A 17,276-nucleotide genomic window follows, 5' to 3' on the forward strand; every position below is an offset into this window, starting at 1 on the left:
AGAAAAAGTGAGTGAGAATCCTGTAATAGTAAGAAACTTGAAAGGAACACACGAGCATAAAAGGCATCACAAGTTAACTGGTGAGCCCCAGTATTGCAAAAATAATGCTACAACTCCTGGAACTCCCTTCTTTAATTTTATCAACCCGGTAGTTCGTAACAAACTTGGAAGTGACGGTGCTGTATGCACAAGTACTAGCTCTTGCCGCAGCTGTCACTTGGTCAGCTGGCACAAGTTCGCTAGGGTCTTAAGCCAACTTCTATGAGCTCTTAGAAGAAGCTTTTTAACTGATGGATGAAAGCTAACTCAAAGGAAGCTAATCTACTTGCAGAAAGAAACTGAAAGCCAAAAAGAAATGCAAACCCTAGCAAACCCTAATTCTACCAGCTAGTCCTATTGATGCAAGGAAGAGGATGCAAGCTACTGAAAGGAATGCCATTGACTTCTAGGAAGGTAAAATGCATGTGTCTAAGTTATCACTATCTGAAGAAAACATCTTTTTGTATTTTTGAATAAGTTGTTAGAATTATCATGCATGTGCTTTTAACTGTTTTTTACTGTGGAGAGGTGGATTGGCGAGAGGAAATGCTTGGAGGAGGTTGGGAAGGTTCAGAGAGGGCCTAACGGGTCCCTAGCACCCTTCTAGAGAGTTTCACAGAGTTTGGCTATCAAGAAACCTCATTCGTGAGCTTCTACAGGAAGTCTGCAGGGGTTCTACAGGATGTTATGGAATTTCTACAGGATGTTCTGTGATTTTCTACAGGATGTTCTGTAATTTTCTACAGGATGTTCCGAAAAGAGGATTTTGGAGGGTTGATGGAGGAAAAATGGTGGGAAAGTGGAAATGGAGGTTGGATAATGATGTTAAGGGGTCTAGGACTTGGTGGATGAGGCTAAGGAGCGATTGGATTTGTTCAAGGTTGGAGGAAGCGATGATGCACAAGAATGTAGAAATTAGGGCAAGGTGGGGAAAGTATGGCAAATGAAGGGTAGGAATCATGGACTAAGGGTTGGAGCAAATTATCTGATGGAGTATGGGTAGATAGAGAAGGATAACAGGTGCTCTACAAGTTATTTTTTGATTTTAACAAATGAAGACTTGGAAAATCAAGAATCTAATTACCTTGACCTAATCTGACCTAGATAATAGCAAAGGAAATGGAAAAGAAGTTTATTTTCATGAAATTAGATGAAATAACTATGCAACTAAGCAATCATAACCCTAAGCATGCAGTCAAAACTGATATCAAGTTCAACAACTAAGAATCCAACACTAATACTTGCATGGTGAAGCAAAACAACATTTTTGTTGGCAGCAAAGTCACATTGGTCCCAACTCATGATTCCACTGAGGGGGAGGTGAGATCCAAGGTGCTTGGTAGCCTTTTTCTCAATATCTCCCCTGTGATTAACCTATCAAGTAAATCTGAACATGAAAAACCTTTTTAATCATCAAAAGAAACCTAAATAACAACACAATATTTAAATCTAAATAGCATATTTTATTCTAAGAATGCAACAAAGACACATGAAATTAAAAAAAGGAGGTACTGGGCGCTTGAGATGGGCCCAAACCCAATAGCTATAGCCTCCTATGAGAGATTTAGAGCTGGTGCAAAGCTGGATTCATCTTTATTGATCAAAAGAATAGTTACATTCCAAAAACTATCCACAAGGAGAACTTGAAAATGTGCTGAAAGCAAAGCTAATCTACTGCCTAAAAATGACTAAAAAAATGACTACAAAATGACTAACTGAAATGAGGCCCTAAGCCCTCTTATTTATGCAAATTGAGGACCCCAACAACCCTCCTAAACTTTAGGGACTTGGCTGCCCAAAACTTGCAGTTAACAGCAATCCTACTTGACTTGCTTGGCTGCCCTTGTGATAATTGATTTGGTGGCCCTTGAACTCCGAGCTGATGGTGGAGAATTTGAGGTAAGGGCCCATAAATGACGGGGACACCTTCCTACAAATCCTCCCCCTTGTTCTCCCACGAATTTGGCTGCCAAGTGCTCATTAAAACCTTTGATTTTGTCTCAAAATTGACTAAAAATCTGCACAAAGCACCCATTAGACTTGTTGGCATAATGACTAACCCATTTCACTCTATTAGCATAAATATAATAAAAAACATGCAATAAACTAATGAGGATGGTGGATTAAGTCGAGTTAGGAGGTTGAATGAGCCCATTTAATTATCCATTTTTGGGGCTCATCATCACCCCCCTACTGAAAGTGTTGCTCATCCTCTGAGCAACTAATCTATCTCCTCATCTTTGATGGCCCTGGTGGCCTCCCTATCATGCCAAGCTTCTGAAGTGATGTCCTCTTCTCGGTCATGAAACCACGCTTTTCTCTCTGCTTCTTCCCACTGCCTGTGCTCTTTTTCCTAGAGAAGTTTTGTTAAATCTTTAACCTCAGCTGGCAGCTTGTCCTCTCCTTGTTGTTCATCAGATGTTTCCTTGTCTTTCCTTCTTCCTGTGATTGTTTGGCCACATTTTCCTCCAATTTCTCGGTCTCTTTTAGCTTAGCTCGAGTTTCCTGTAGAAAATTCTCAGCTTCCTGTAGAACTGTCTCAACTTCCTGTAGAGCGGCCTTTGAGTCCATCATCTGAATTCTCTCTCTCCAAGTGAAGGTTTTTGGCTTCCTCATTCATAGGTGATGGACATCCTTGAAGGAGGCTCCTCCTTTTGTTTAGCTTTTGTGTCCTTAATGACAATTTTCTCCTTTGTCTGTGGTTTGGGTCTGCCCACTTTGATCCGTGTGCTCCTTCTTGCCTTAAAATACATGGAAGGCTCCCTCTTTCACTTCTCCTTCTGCTTGGGGGATGTGCTTAGGGTGGCCAGCACAGCTGCTGCCTCCCTAGCCAAAATTTCGGGTGATTTCTCCTTCTACTGCCCTTTCCCCAGACTTCCTGTATAAAGTCCTGTAGTGGCCGTTTTCTAGCTTCCTGTAGAAATAGTTTTCTGTCTTCCTGTAGAACCAGTTTTCCCTGATTTGGCTTGCTTGGCTGGGGGTGCCTTCTATTTGACTTGTGTTGTGGTTGCCTTGGGTGTGCCCTTACTTGTTTGGACTTTTTTCAGTCCTCTCTGCTCTATTCTGAAATCTTTTTTTTTTTCTTTGGGTGTTTGTGCCATTGTTCCTCCCACAGTTTTAGGCTTCAGCAATTTGGCCTTTGTTTCTTTTCCTCTCTGTTCTTACCTTACCTGAATGTCTTGCGTTTCTTCATCATTGGTTTCCTCATATTTTTTAATGTGTTCTTCTTCCTTGCCATCCTTTATTTTTCTTCAGCACTTCCACTAACTCATCAACATTAGTTCTTTGAGTATCCAGCCTTGTCCTCCCCCTCTCGCTTGTATTTGGCTCCTTGTATTTCTCTTGATCATGTAAAATATCCCACCTATTCATTGTATGATTGTACTATGACAAGACACAAACTTACTATTCCTGGTTGGTTAATTACATGCCTTGAATGGTCCAACCTACGACTGATTTCCACCTTACACTTATTTAATCTCATTAGTCTTATGGTCAATTTTAAGTCGCACCAATGTTTGCTAAACCTTCATTTGTACAATTTTGGGCACCTTCAATTAATCCTTCTTGCTGTAGCCGGTTGTCAGCTACCAAGCCTGATCCGTCATAGTAAATAAATTTTGCATTCCCAGCCTGATCGCTTTTGTAAGCACTCTCAAAGTATTGTCCCCCTATTCTTGATTTAGACAGTTCCAAACTAGCTTGGATCTGTGACATAATCTTCATGTCTCTCCTTTGATGTGGGACTCTAATTCCATTCTCCAAGTCCCCTACCAACTTTAAGATTTCCCTCCCTTTACAATCTTGGATCACCTGCATCAAATTCTGATATGATACCTTACTCTGTTTTAACAATTATGTTCATGCCTGCAAAAGACCCTAACCAAGTTTTTTCTTCGATTCTCTTTTTTTTGGTAGAAAGAGATCTCAAGGACATTAAAAATTCTTTAGCTATCTAGTTATGAGAGGAATAGTTTTGCTTCTACAGATAGAGGACAGAGACCAAGTTTTCTTCTTAGGATACATTCAGATATGCAAATTTTAAAATTTTCATCCATAGGCTGGCTCTCACAGCTGCATATGCCTTCCTTATAAGAGACTTTTAGACTGGAATTGTGGAGAGATGCAGAAAAACTGAGAAATTCCATGCAACACACAATCACACTGCTATTTTTAACTTACAGGCAGACTTGTCTCTAATTCTGCTACTCCAGATAGTTCAATTCACCACCTTTCAAAATATATCATGCATGGAAGAGTGTTTTTGAGCCTACCCTTCTCGGAACTCCAAATCTAACAAGGGAAAGCTCAGGTTTCTCTGTTCCAGAACACTGTGCCATACTTCCTGTAGAAGACCCCCCTGTTTCATATAGAACGCCTTTACGTAGGAGGGTTTTAAAAAATGGCCGAGAAAGCTTGGTTTGCTGCTATGGGGTTGGTATGGAGCTTGTTGCAGCTACAAGGATGATGATAAACTGGAAACAACAACGGTGAGAGTTCGATTGGCTGTTTATGAAGATTTCCATTGATGGAGGGTGAGCTGGCCAACTGCACGTTGGCCCCATGCAGATTGTTGGTCCCCACTGCAGTGTTTAACTGTTTTTTCTCTACCTGTAATCTCGTCCATCAATCACGCTGAAGTTTAACTGGTCATCACTACCTGTTTTCCGATTTCCTCTTGAGATGGCTGAGCGCACGTGTCTCATTCACCCACCGAGCGCTATTGAACTGGATGACGGTGGTCAGTTAGCTGGCCACCGATTTTTTTAATCCCGACCATCTCATTGCTCATGCAGTTTCCAAATTACATTCATGCAATCAGAGGAATGAGTTTCAGTCACGTACCTGGAAGTCGAATGGTTGCTGTGAGGTGTTTTTTCTGCTGCATGCATTTGTTTCGGTGGTTGCATGATGGCTTGGCTACTGATTCATGGCTATTTTTCCTTGTGCAGGTACCCTCTGGCCGGATTCATGCTGTAGGAGCTGGCTTCTCATTCAGATCTGCACCCTCAAGCTGCTGATGTCGAATTTTTCACAGGACCGAAACTTGTTTTCGCCATTGCTCCCGAACGATAGATCTGATCGATCTGAAACTTGCTGAGAATGTTCCTATCATCGTTATGAACCTCCCATAGCAAAATTGTGATCAATGGATGCACAGATTTCGAGAAAAATGGAAAATGTCTGAAGATTTCAGAGATCAATTTCTCGAAAACCGTGCATCGTAATCGACTGAAACTGCTTGGGTAGGCTACTATCACCCATATGCATCTCCCCATGAAACAGGTTTTGAAACGGATTCACGGATATGGAGAAAATGCAAAAATGGCTGAAGGTGATAGAGGCTGATTTCTTGGAAACCGTGCACTGGAATTGGCTGAAACTGCTCGGGCATGTTTTCATCATCCCTGTACAATTCCTTGTAGAACGGTTTTTCAAATGGATGCATGGTTTTCAAGTTAGGGCAAAAAGAAATTCTGTTCTAAGTATTTTTCTTCAAAGCATTCTGCAAGTTTTTGCATGGTAAAAAAGAAATGAGCTTGGGCTGTGATGCAGGCATGGAGATGATGGAGGAGGAGTTTTAAGATTGCAGGAGGACTTCTGAACCCTTGAGGAAGCTATCATGTTCGCCAAACTACCTTTTTGCAATCCATTTTTAGCTTCTTGTAATTTCTACAGGAACTTCCTGTAGAAAACACAGTTTTCATAAAAGAAGCACAATGAGGCGAAAAAATGGTGGAGAAAGGTGAGGGATGGAAACATGGATGTGTGCAGGCCTCATGGACATATTCCCAGCCTTCGGGTCCTCTTCGGAGATCAATTTGGCTTTTTTGTAAGCTTCCTGTAGAAGACACAGAACTTCCTGTAGAAAACACAGTTTTCATAAAAGAAGCACAATGAGGTGGAAAAAATGATGGAAAAGGGTGAGGAATGGAAACATGGATACTTGCGGGCCTAACCAATAGATTCCAAGCTTTAGATTCCCTTCCAAAATCGAATCTGGCTCGCCTGAAGGTTCTACAGGATGTTTCCTGTAGAAATACAGAACTTCCTCTGTCTTTGTTTTGAGTGATCCTCCTGACCTGCAATGTCCTTCTTGCAACCTGCAATTATCCAATGGAAATTAGGTTTATTTTTCTTTTTCTTTTTCTCCTTTTTTTTGAAAAACAACTAGGGCGCCTCATGGAGGTTTTCACCCTAATTGCCTGCCCTGGGCACCTCCAAGGGAGGTTTTCACCCAGAGATCTTATTCTATTTTCTCTTTTTTCCCAACCCCTTGACTGCCTCATGGAGGTTTTCAATCAATGAGCCAATCTAAGGCGCCTCTGAGGAGGTTTTCACCTTAGATTTTTATTTTTCTCTTATTTTCATTTTTTCTCTTTTTCTCTCTTTTTTTTTTCTACCCTACCCTACTTGAAAAACAAAATCATTTTCAAGTGTAAGAATACTCCCAATGGAGCCATGTGCACATCGAGATTAGTGACAAAATTATGTGAAGGCTCGAAATGCATGCTTTGACAGCTATCCAGATTTCAGAGACAAAATGATCTGACTTTGAAGGGATCAAACATAGCTGAGGAAGAGAGTACTGCTGCAACTTAGTGATGATCTGAAACCATATCTCAATATAGCTCTGATATCCTTGGTCCTTTTGCTGATCTGGATCAAGTTTCATGTCACCTTCTACCATGACTTTCTCATCTTCCTCTTTTTGTTGATCTTTCTCTTGAATACATGGAAGATTTGATGGTAACCATGAGGGAGCTTTCTTGATTTCTGCTTCTGATGTTTTCTCTTCATCAAGTGCAGCCCATGGTTCTTTGATCTCTTCTTTTGAATCTTCTTTTGCTGGATGTGGTCCTTCAATGCTTTCAAGATAATCTCTTTTTTGCAATACTCTTCCTGAGCTATGGTGAAGATCATTAAGCTCAAGAGGAGTCATTTGGACATGTTGTGCCTCAGCTTTGCAATTGGGTTGAGCTATTCCAATGTGCGGGTTTGGAAATGGTGGTATGGGTAGTTGAGTGGGGGTGTATATTTGAGATGGATGTGGATGGGGTTGTGGTTGGGCAGGTGGTGGAGGAAAATGAGCGGGATGAGAGTTGTACTGGGGCCTCCACCCTTGATGAGGTGCATTCCACTGAGGCTGTGGCTGAGCATAGAAGTGAAACAAATGAGTAGCCGGTTGGGCATAATATGGATTTGTGAAGGAACAAGGAGGAGGTGTGAACCAGGAAGGATGAGCAGGGGGACCCCAAGAAGGCATGGAAGTGGCTTGATAGGGGTCGTAATAGGTCTAGGATGTCCCTTACATTTCCTGTTGGTAGGGTATGGGTCCATGTGGCCTCCTTTGGTTCCTGAAATAGAGTGGTTCAGCGACTTCTTTGGCCCTTTGATATGCAGCTTTGATTCCAGGCAAGAAAGGGCACTGATTTGTAGGATGGTATTCTTCACAGACAAAACACACTTCTATGGAGTACAATGGACATTCATTCCTAGGATGCTTTCTAGTGCGCCTGGGACAAAAAATGGCCAAATCCCTCTTGGCTTCCTCTTGATTCCTTTGGATCTGCAAGGTATCCAGTTGCATGGCAAGAAACTGCCGCATCTCGCTCTTGAAATCTTCCATCAGATTCTCACATTCACCTCTAAGGATTGAGTTGGAAGAAAAAGTACTGCTCCCAACATTTTTGCTTGTAGCCATTTGCTCCAGTGGAATTTTTTCTTCTTCTTCTCCCCTAGAGGTTCTTCAAATATGTCTTGCTGCCCATCTAGGGGTTCTTGAATCACAGCCATAAAACAAGAGAGAAGGCTGCGTGAAGCAGTGGGGGTGTTGTGCAATCATTTTTCTAACTTATCTCTACTCCTACAAGGCATGAAATGAAATATTTTTGGTTGATTTTTGCTTTTTTTCTGCTTGTACCTGCAAAACTAAAATAGATTGAACTGCAACTAACTACCTTGCTGAAATGAAAATGCGGAATTGAAATGAAAGCGGGAAAGGACTAATCTATTTTGCTCAAATGAAATTGCAGGAATGAAATGCTAAGCTACGCTTGCGGAATTGAAATGATAATCTACGCTTGCAGAATCGAAATTGCGGAATTGAAATGCTAATCTATGAAAGCAGGAAATGTCTACTCTACTTTTGCGGAAATGAAATTGCAGAATGGAAATGAAATAAACTACTTAGCAGAAGGTTGTAGTAGAAAATAGAAGAAAAGCAACAATCACCAATACTCTGACGCTTCCCCGGCAATGGCGCCAAAAAGAGTGGTGAGCCCCAGTATTGTAGCAATAATGCTACAACTCCTGGAACTCCCTTCTTTAATTTTATCAACCCGGTAGTTCGTAACAAACTTGGAAGCAACGGTGCTGTATGCACAAGTACTAGCTCTTGCCACAACTGTCACTTGGCTAACTGGCACAAGTCCGCTAGGGGCTTAAGCCAACTTCTATGAGCTCTTAGAAGAATCTTTTTAACTTATGGATGAAAGCTAACTCAAAGGAAGCTAATCTACTTGTGGAAAGAAACTGAAAGCCAAAAAGAAACGCAAACCCTAGCAAACCCTAATTCTACCAGCTAGTCCTACTGATGCAAGGAAGAGGATGCAAGCTACTGAAAGGAATGCCACTGACTTCTAGGAAGGTAAAATGCATGGGTCTAAGTTATCACTATCTGAAGAAAACATCTTTTTGTATTTTTGAATAAGTTGTTAGAATCATCATGCATGTGCTTTTAACGGTTTTTTACTGTGGAGAGGTGGATTGGCAAGAGGAAATGCTTGGAGGAGGTTGGGAAGGTTCAGAGAGGGCATAAGGGGTCCCTAGCACCCTTCTAGAGAGTTTCACAGAGTTTGGCTATCAAGAAACCTCATTCGTGAGCTTCTACAGGAAGTCTGCAGGGGTTCTACTAGATGTTCTGGAATTTCTACAGGATGTTCTGTGATTTTCTATAGGATGTTCCAAAAAGAGGATTTTGGGGGTTGATGGAGGAAAAATGGTGGGAAAGTGGAAATGGAGGTTGGATAATGATGTTAAGGGGTCTAGGACTTGGTGGATGAAGCTAAGGAGCGATTGGATTTGTTCATGGATGGAGGAAGCGATGATGCACAAGAATGTAGAAATTAGGGCAAGGTGGTGAAAGTATGGCAAATGAAGGGTAGGAATCATGGAATAAGGGTTGGAGCAAATTATCTAATGGAGTATGTGTAGATAGAGAAGGATAACAGGTGCTCTGCAAGTTATTTTTCGAATTTAACAAATGAAGACTTGGAAAATTAAGAACCTAATTACCTTGACCTAATCTGACCTAGATAATAGGAAAGGAAATGGAACAGAAGTTTATTTGCACGAAATCAGATGAAATAACTATGCAACTATGCAATCATAACCCTAAGCATGCAATCAAAACTGATATCAAGTTCGAAAACTAAGAATCCAACACTAATACTTGCATGGTGAAGCAAAACAGCGTTTTTGTTGGCAGCAAAGTCACATTGGTCCCAACTGATGATTCCACTGAGGGGGAGGTGAGATCCAAGGTGCTTGGTAGCATTTTTCTAAAGATCTCCCCTGTGATTAACCTATCAAGTAAATCTGAACATGAAAAACCTTTTTAATCATCAAAAGCAACCTAAATAACAACATAATATTTAAATCTAAATAGCATATTTTATTCTAAGAATGCAACAAAGACACATGAAAGTAAACAAAGGAGGTACTGGGCGCTTGAGATGGGCCCAACCCCAAGAGCTACAACCTCCTAAGAGAGATTTAGAGCTGGTGCAAAGCTGGATTCATCTTTATTGATCAAAAGAATAGTTACATTCCAAAAACTGTCCACAAGGAGAACTTGAAAATGTGTTGAAAGCAAAGCTAATCTACTGCCTAAAAATGACTAAAAAAATGACTACAAAATGACTAACTGAAATGAGGCCCTAAGCCCTCTTATTTATACAAATTAAGGACCCCAACAGCCCTCCTAAACTTTAGGGACTCGCCTGCCCAAAACTTGCAGTTAACAGCAATCCTACTTGACTTGCTTGGCTGCCCTTGTGATAATTGATTTGGTGGCCCTTGAACTCCGAGCTGATGGTGGAGAATTCAAGGTAAGGGCCCATAAATGACGGGGAAACCTTCCTACAAATCCTCTCCCTTGTTCTCCCACGAATTTGGCTGCCAAGTGCTCATTAAAACCTTTGATTTTGTCTCAAAATTGACTAAAAATCTGCACAAAGCACCCATTAGACTTGTTAGCATAATGACTAACCCATTTCACTCTATTAGCATAAATATAATAAAAAACATGCAATAAACTAATGAGGATGGTGGATTAAGTCGAGTTAGGAGGTTGAATGAGCCCATTTAATTATCCATTTTTGGGGCTCATCATTAACCATGATGGAAATATACAACAACATGCATTCAAAAGATTCATACTAACAGAAATGAAATATTTCATAAGTATTAGCTTAAATGAAATAACATATATTGTAAGCATAACAAGAATAGTCCTGCTATATTCACAACCCATGTGTCAAAATGTGCCAGTTCTGAGATTTTATTAAAGCAAAAGTCCCAAGCATACATATACAATTGACGAACCACTAGTACAAATAGTGGAACATTAAGCCAACACCTACTCCTCCAAAGAAAGACACTCCCTCTATTCTATGAAGAATCCAAGGGTCAAAACTCCCAATCTTCTGCTCCTAAGCCAAAAGCCCGGCCAAAAACCATTTACATGACTAATGAGGATACATTTATAATAAAAGGGGTGACTATTCATCTCCATTTGTGACTCTTTGACTTCCCTCATGACTGTTTTACTTCTTTCAACCATGACCTCTGGAATTCATTACAAAACAACTCTTCACATTCCATAATTGATGCTTGGAATTTCAATTACAATTAATTACAAAAAATATTACAATATCGCTCATACCCATGTAAGACACAATTGGGTAGAGTCAACTAGACAACCTAAGAAGAAAAAATAAGTTAAACTTGAGTTTGGGGAAACTCCAACTCAGCCAATTCAACTTGTAGTTTCTCGTTCGCGTAGTGGTGCCAAGCCTTGTACTGTGCAATGACATCCCCAAACAATGTGATGGGATCAAGCTGGAAGTGGGCTCTAGCCTCCATTACATTTGGGTAGACTCATTTGGAACCAGTTTGAATTTCCTTCTTTAGCAGGATCAACATGGTGTTAATATGGATAGGGCCACCAATTTACTTATGCATATTGTTCATGTTCACCTCCAGATCTTCCTTGGTGACAATCTGCCTGAGATGGTCCAAAAATTCTTCAAACTTCTGCTTGACTTGATTTCTACACCTGACTTCAATGAGTGAGCGAAGTGAAGGGACCTTACGTGATTTCACCATGAAATCCATGCTATTGTATAATCATTCATATGAGGGCTGAATGTTGGCGATGAATGAGGCGAGTTGTTTGTTACTCTAGATGATCATCCAAACTTGTGCTTTCTCCAATTCTGTTTGTTGCCTTGTTTTCTTTTCCAATTCACATGATGCCTCTTTGTGTTGCATTGACCACTCATGCACAATAGCGATGGCTATATGGACAACCTTGAGGGATTTAGCTTTATCTTTTCACTTCTATTGCATGTCATGCAAGCAGACAATTGATTTATGCACAATGACAAGCTCCTTGTAAAGGAGCCACATGGTTTCTCCCAATGCTGATACTTCACCAAGTATGGCTTCTTTACATTCTTCCAAATATACTTGTGTAGGGGTTTCTTTCTGGACCTCTACTTGGAGCTGCTCAATTTGTTTCCTTGCATCCTATAAGTTCTTTGTCATCTGCCTATTCTTAGCGATGAGATACTCTATATTTGACTTGGTAGCACCTGTGAAACCCAAGTTGGATGTAGAAATGGCCTCTGGATTTCTTATGATATATATTACAATCACCCTTTCTTTAATGAATGTAGGAGATGTAAGATCGTCCGGAAAATGTTTCTTTCATACTTGTAAAATATTCTTCTTAAGCTCATCGTAAGTTATATTGTATGTATCCATGACCAGACCATCATCAAGAGGAAAAATTTCCTTTTCTTCGCTGGGAGTTTTCTTTGTTATCGGAGGAGGGGGAAATTAAATGGTGACCTACTGAGTGATCAGAATAAGATCAACATGTCGGTTTAGTGGCTCTAGTTCCACCTCCATGTCTTGAATCAAAATCAATTCTTCGATTTCTTGAGCAAGTTCCTTCTCCTGGAATTGTTTTCTCTCCTCTTCTATTGGTTTGTTATGTTCTTGTTCTTCGGGTTGTTTCTATGTTGCTTCTCCTTCTTCTATTCTCTGCAATTCTTCTTCTTGTTGTTTCTACCTTTCTCCTTCCAATATTTTTTTCTCTTGTTATTCCCTCTACTTCCTCTGTTTACTCCTCTTTTCTGTTGTTATGGCCACCTTCAAGATGATTGGATCCAATTTCATCTTGTGGCTTTTCCATTCTGCTAGACTATGTGCAAATTTCCTTTTTCCCTTTTTGTGCATTAGGTTGTTCCCTTCTTCTAGTTCTGTCTATGGGGTGACTTCTTTCTGAGGAGTAACCTATGATGTTCCTGAGAAGCTAGCTAGTTTGTGGGACTGGGAGGCATTATAACAGTTCTTGATCTCTTCCTCGTCCAGCCTGTAAAATGTTCTACATGGCTTCTGGAAATGAATCCTCACGCAATGTTCTTTGCAAACATTCCTAGGATCATACATATTGAATTCCAAATGTCTGAATGTGAATTTCTCTATCTCCTTGCCTTATGTGTCTGCAACCTTCAGATTCTTGATCTCGTACAATCCAATTTTCAAAGGAACAGTGGGCCAAGGTGCCTTCTTCTTTCTATGCAAAACTCTTGATAAATCTGTGGAAATATGATACACAACTTCTTTCATGACCAAATTGTCGGTGGCATGCCTCAGAAGAATATGTGGAGGCTTCTGGCCACCAAACACTCTAAGGAAAGTTCCATTCAGTGAGGCAAACCAATATGCTAATTCTAAAACTGCTTCCATTTCCCCAAGGAACATGCAAGGTGGCTCTTCCTGAAACATTATCTTGTATAATGGAATGAGGAAGTGATCAATCATCTCTTCAATTAATCCTTTGTAACTGCACTCTGAAAGCAACTTGCAGTAAATGTGCATGACAGGTTCTCTTGGTGACCAGGTCTAACTCATGCCGCGAAAAGAGTTTTGAGCACATATTGCATCTAACAAGTAAGAATATATGTAGAACCTAGCTTACATACCCTTGGGAGGGTTTTTAGCATTATTTACATGGGTCCTCAATTGTTGAGCCAATAAATCAGACTAGTTGAATGGTTTTCCTTCATTCACAACCTGCTTAAACAAGAATTCCCAACCTTTTGGAAAGGTCTTAGCACTGTTTTGGCCATAGATCTGATAACATAAGACTATTAAGTACTGATAAGCCTTCCTGAGATATTTTGTCTTGTAAGTGTTTTTGGGTGTTTGGCGAAATTTGAAGGCTCTTTCACCCAACTTTTGACGATATCCTTTATGCTCAAGTAGATGGTGACTACATAGAAGTGGGAATCCATGTAAGAATATAGCAGTAGAAAATGACACATACTCTGAAAATCATGTGGCATAAAAGATGCAAGCATTTGTCCACCGACACTGTTGAGAGTCATGGTCTTGTTATCTGTATGGGAAAGTATCCATCTAATAATGTATGCACAAGGAAAAATCGGGTACTTGCATGCAATCTTATGTAATCCTAACCTTTGGACATTGATGTAAACTTTCTAGTCCTTGAGATCTAATTTGAAACTTCTTGCTGAGAATACCTCATTGACCTTCTGCCATGTAATGTCTGACTATTTCTCTATAAACAATTAAGTGTCTGAAAAAATTGGAAAATTCACTAGAGTACTTTTAATTGCCTCCTTGGTGCTACTCTTTGTAGTGTCCTTTGAGATAGATCTCTTGGGAGCCATAGTGACAGTAACTAATCAAGAGAAGTGCTCAAAACCCATAGTACCCATAGGAGAAAAATGTACTCATGGAAAACATAAATTAGCTCAAGCAAAATAGACTCAGAAAGCAAGATCAAGGCAACACCCAAATGAGTGAGAGGGAAAAATGTGCAATTCTTGGGCTGAGGGAAGAGACTAGCCTCATGAACTACACATTGCATAGTCTCTGATTCAAGGGAGATACTTGAGGATTGATACTATGCAATGTGCAGTCTTAGCCACCTGGGAAGACTAAGGGAGAGACTGTGCATTATGTAGTCTTAGTGGCCAAGGATGAGGCTTGAGCCTTGGAACTATGTAATGCATATTTGGGAAAGCCAAGGACTACACATTGCAGTATCAGAGGCGAAGCACAAGACTTGAGCCTTGGAGTTGAGCAATGCACATTTGATCATGGAAAATTTTGGCCAAGTAAGGGGAAAATATTCCTAGGGAGAGGATGGGAAAGTGGAAGATATGGGTGATGGTGCAAGTAAGAGTGAAGATGTGACTAAGGGAAAGATAAATCAGTGAAAACCAAGTGCAGAAGATCAACATGCAAAAGGAAAAACAACATGCACAGGGAGTCACTGAAACGACAACAACTAATCAGTAAAAAGAAGAATCTGATGCCACACATGTAAAAAGTGAACGACATATTGAACCAACACTTGTACAAATTAATATAAGATAAAACACCAACAACTATGAAAAGAAGTAAGAAAAACAACAATTACAGAAGCGAAACAAGAAAAAGCGATAGAAAAAGCAACAAAAAGTGACACATGGAAAACTTACCCTAAAAGGCACCACAAACTCAACTAAAAGTTCCTTTATCTCCTTTGAAAGCTAGAGATGAAAGATTGAGTGTGAAGTGAGATCTAGGGGCATCTATTATATAGGCTGGTTAGGGATTTTGATGCACATGCCTAAAATCAAGGAAAAAGCACCGCTTGTCTGAAAGTCATAATTAGGAGCTTAGTGTACTGAACTAGACATCAATTGGGAAACTCCTACTCTACCTTTCCAAGAAACTATTTTTTCATACTAGCAAAGGAGATTCCACAATTCCTAGGCTCAAGGGCTTGGGAAATTCCTTGCCTCAGTGAATTGTGCAGTTTCTGAGGGGATGAATAACTTTGCACAATTTCTAAGCTCAAGACTGACCAGCCTCTCAGGATTGTGCATTTTTTGAGCTCAAGGCTAGCTTGCCCCTCTATATTGCACAATTTAGATCCTCAAGCTTGGCTTGTCTTCCAAGATTGTGCAATTTCTAAAGGGAAGACCAACAAATTTGCAAATTGAAAGAAAGAGATGAATTGTGTTTGAAAAAGTTCTGGTTGGGATAAAAAAGGACAAGCCTTTAAAATAACATGAATATTTGATGATAGTGAATGATGAGCTCTTGTGGACAGAATGGAGACTCCAAAATATAAGCATAGGAAAATTTTGGAGGGTGGTTGTAGCAGCGACAACAGCTTCCGCAACGGTAACAGTAACATTGTGTTGATGCATATGAAATATAGAGCTTATATATCTATAAAATAAATGGAACTAAATTTTTATCACATACAAGTCTTTAAGGTAAAACCATATCCCTTATAATATGCCCATGTTAGGAAACTTGATTATCTATCCACTGAGAATGAAAACCAGAGACGTCAATAAGATTTTTATTAAATTTGATTAAAATGATTAAAAGAAAAAAAAGGTGAAAACATAAAATCAATGATGTAAAAAATGATTTGAAAAATAAAATATGAAAGGAAATAATATTTTAACATATAAAATTACAAAGAATAAAATTATATAACAAAACACAGAAATATAATAATTTATATAAACAACTTCAAAAATAAAAAAGTCAATTAAGGCTATATTGGGTGGTTGGGAGGAAGGAATATAATCCCAACCTAGGTTCAATAAAAAATTTCACTAAATATTAAATTTCAAATCAAAATAGCTACTCACCGTTTATTTAAAATAAATTGAAAAAATTCAAACCATTATCATAATTTAAATTTTATTAACTTACCTTTAACTTATTATAATTTTATATTTTCTTTTACTAAATTCAAATTTAATATTCAATATTTTTCATATCTTTAAAAAAAATGCACTCAAAAATTCAAAAATATAAGCAACTAACCAACAAACCAAACATGACAAAATCTTGGTGTGTTCAATTCAAACATTTACTTTCATTTTTACATCATAGGTGTGGTCTATATTGAAATTGACGTTGAGAAAATTCTAATCTTTAAAATATAAAATATAAGAAATTGTGGACGGCTAGATTCTTTGTCTAATTCACAATCCAATAGATAATATGAAAATTCTAATCTTTAAAGTATAAAATATACACAATCCAATAGATAATATGAAAATTCTAATCTTTAAAGTATAAAATATAAGAAATTGTCGACGGTTAGATTCTTTGTCCAATTCACAATCCAATAGATAATATGAAAAAGTTATAAATAATTTTTTGGTTTCAAAACAATTAAATAACAACGATCAAATTTGTTTACAATTTTATTTCATAAAATTTATTTAACTAATAAGATGACGTAATCCCACTCTATCTGTCTAATTGGATTTCTAGGGCCTATGGATAGTCGCGGCCATCGGTTCTGAATACACGATGTTGTCATTGCGACATCGTTTCATTAACCCCTTCTCTCGCTCTATACCATCTTGTCTTGGTATTCTGGAGTTTACATGCGTGTTGTTGCCGTTCTGGTTCTCAAATGCTAGCTTCCGTCCGCAATACAAAATACCATAACCTCCACTCTCTCAGGATGGCGAAGGAGAAATGTGAATGCCACAAATGAAGCTGAAGAGGTAGTCATGTGGCTTTGATCTTCAACAAATATTATAAGGTTTTTGATGTTAATTGATTTTATTTGGATGCAGATGATATTCTCACTCATGGCCAACCACCTGTTAAGTCTTAAACCGGACATAGAACTGGAAAAGATGAAACAAGATTTCTATGTTATGAATAAGTGATCTTTCAGCTTATCTTTGAATCTCCCTGGCACATGTTTCCATAAAAGCTTGGAGGTCATAATAAACATTGTCCATAAAATCTTAAAGGTAATAATAAACACGCGGTGTTTGTATTCGATTACAATAAACATCATCCACAAAAGCTTGAAGGTAATAATAAACACGTGGTGTTCATATTTGATTACATCTTGAGGATCGTAATTGATATATCTGACACAA

Source organism: Pinus tabuliformis, chromosome 9, assembly GCF_031772625.1.
Source record: "Pinus tabuliformis cultivar Carrire ecotype Pingquan chromosome 9, CPIR1, whole genome shotgun sequence".
Lineage (NCBI taxonomy): Eukaryota > Viridiplantae > Streptophyta > Pinopsida > Pinales > Pinaceae > Pinus > Pinus tabuliformis.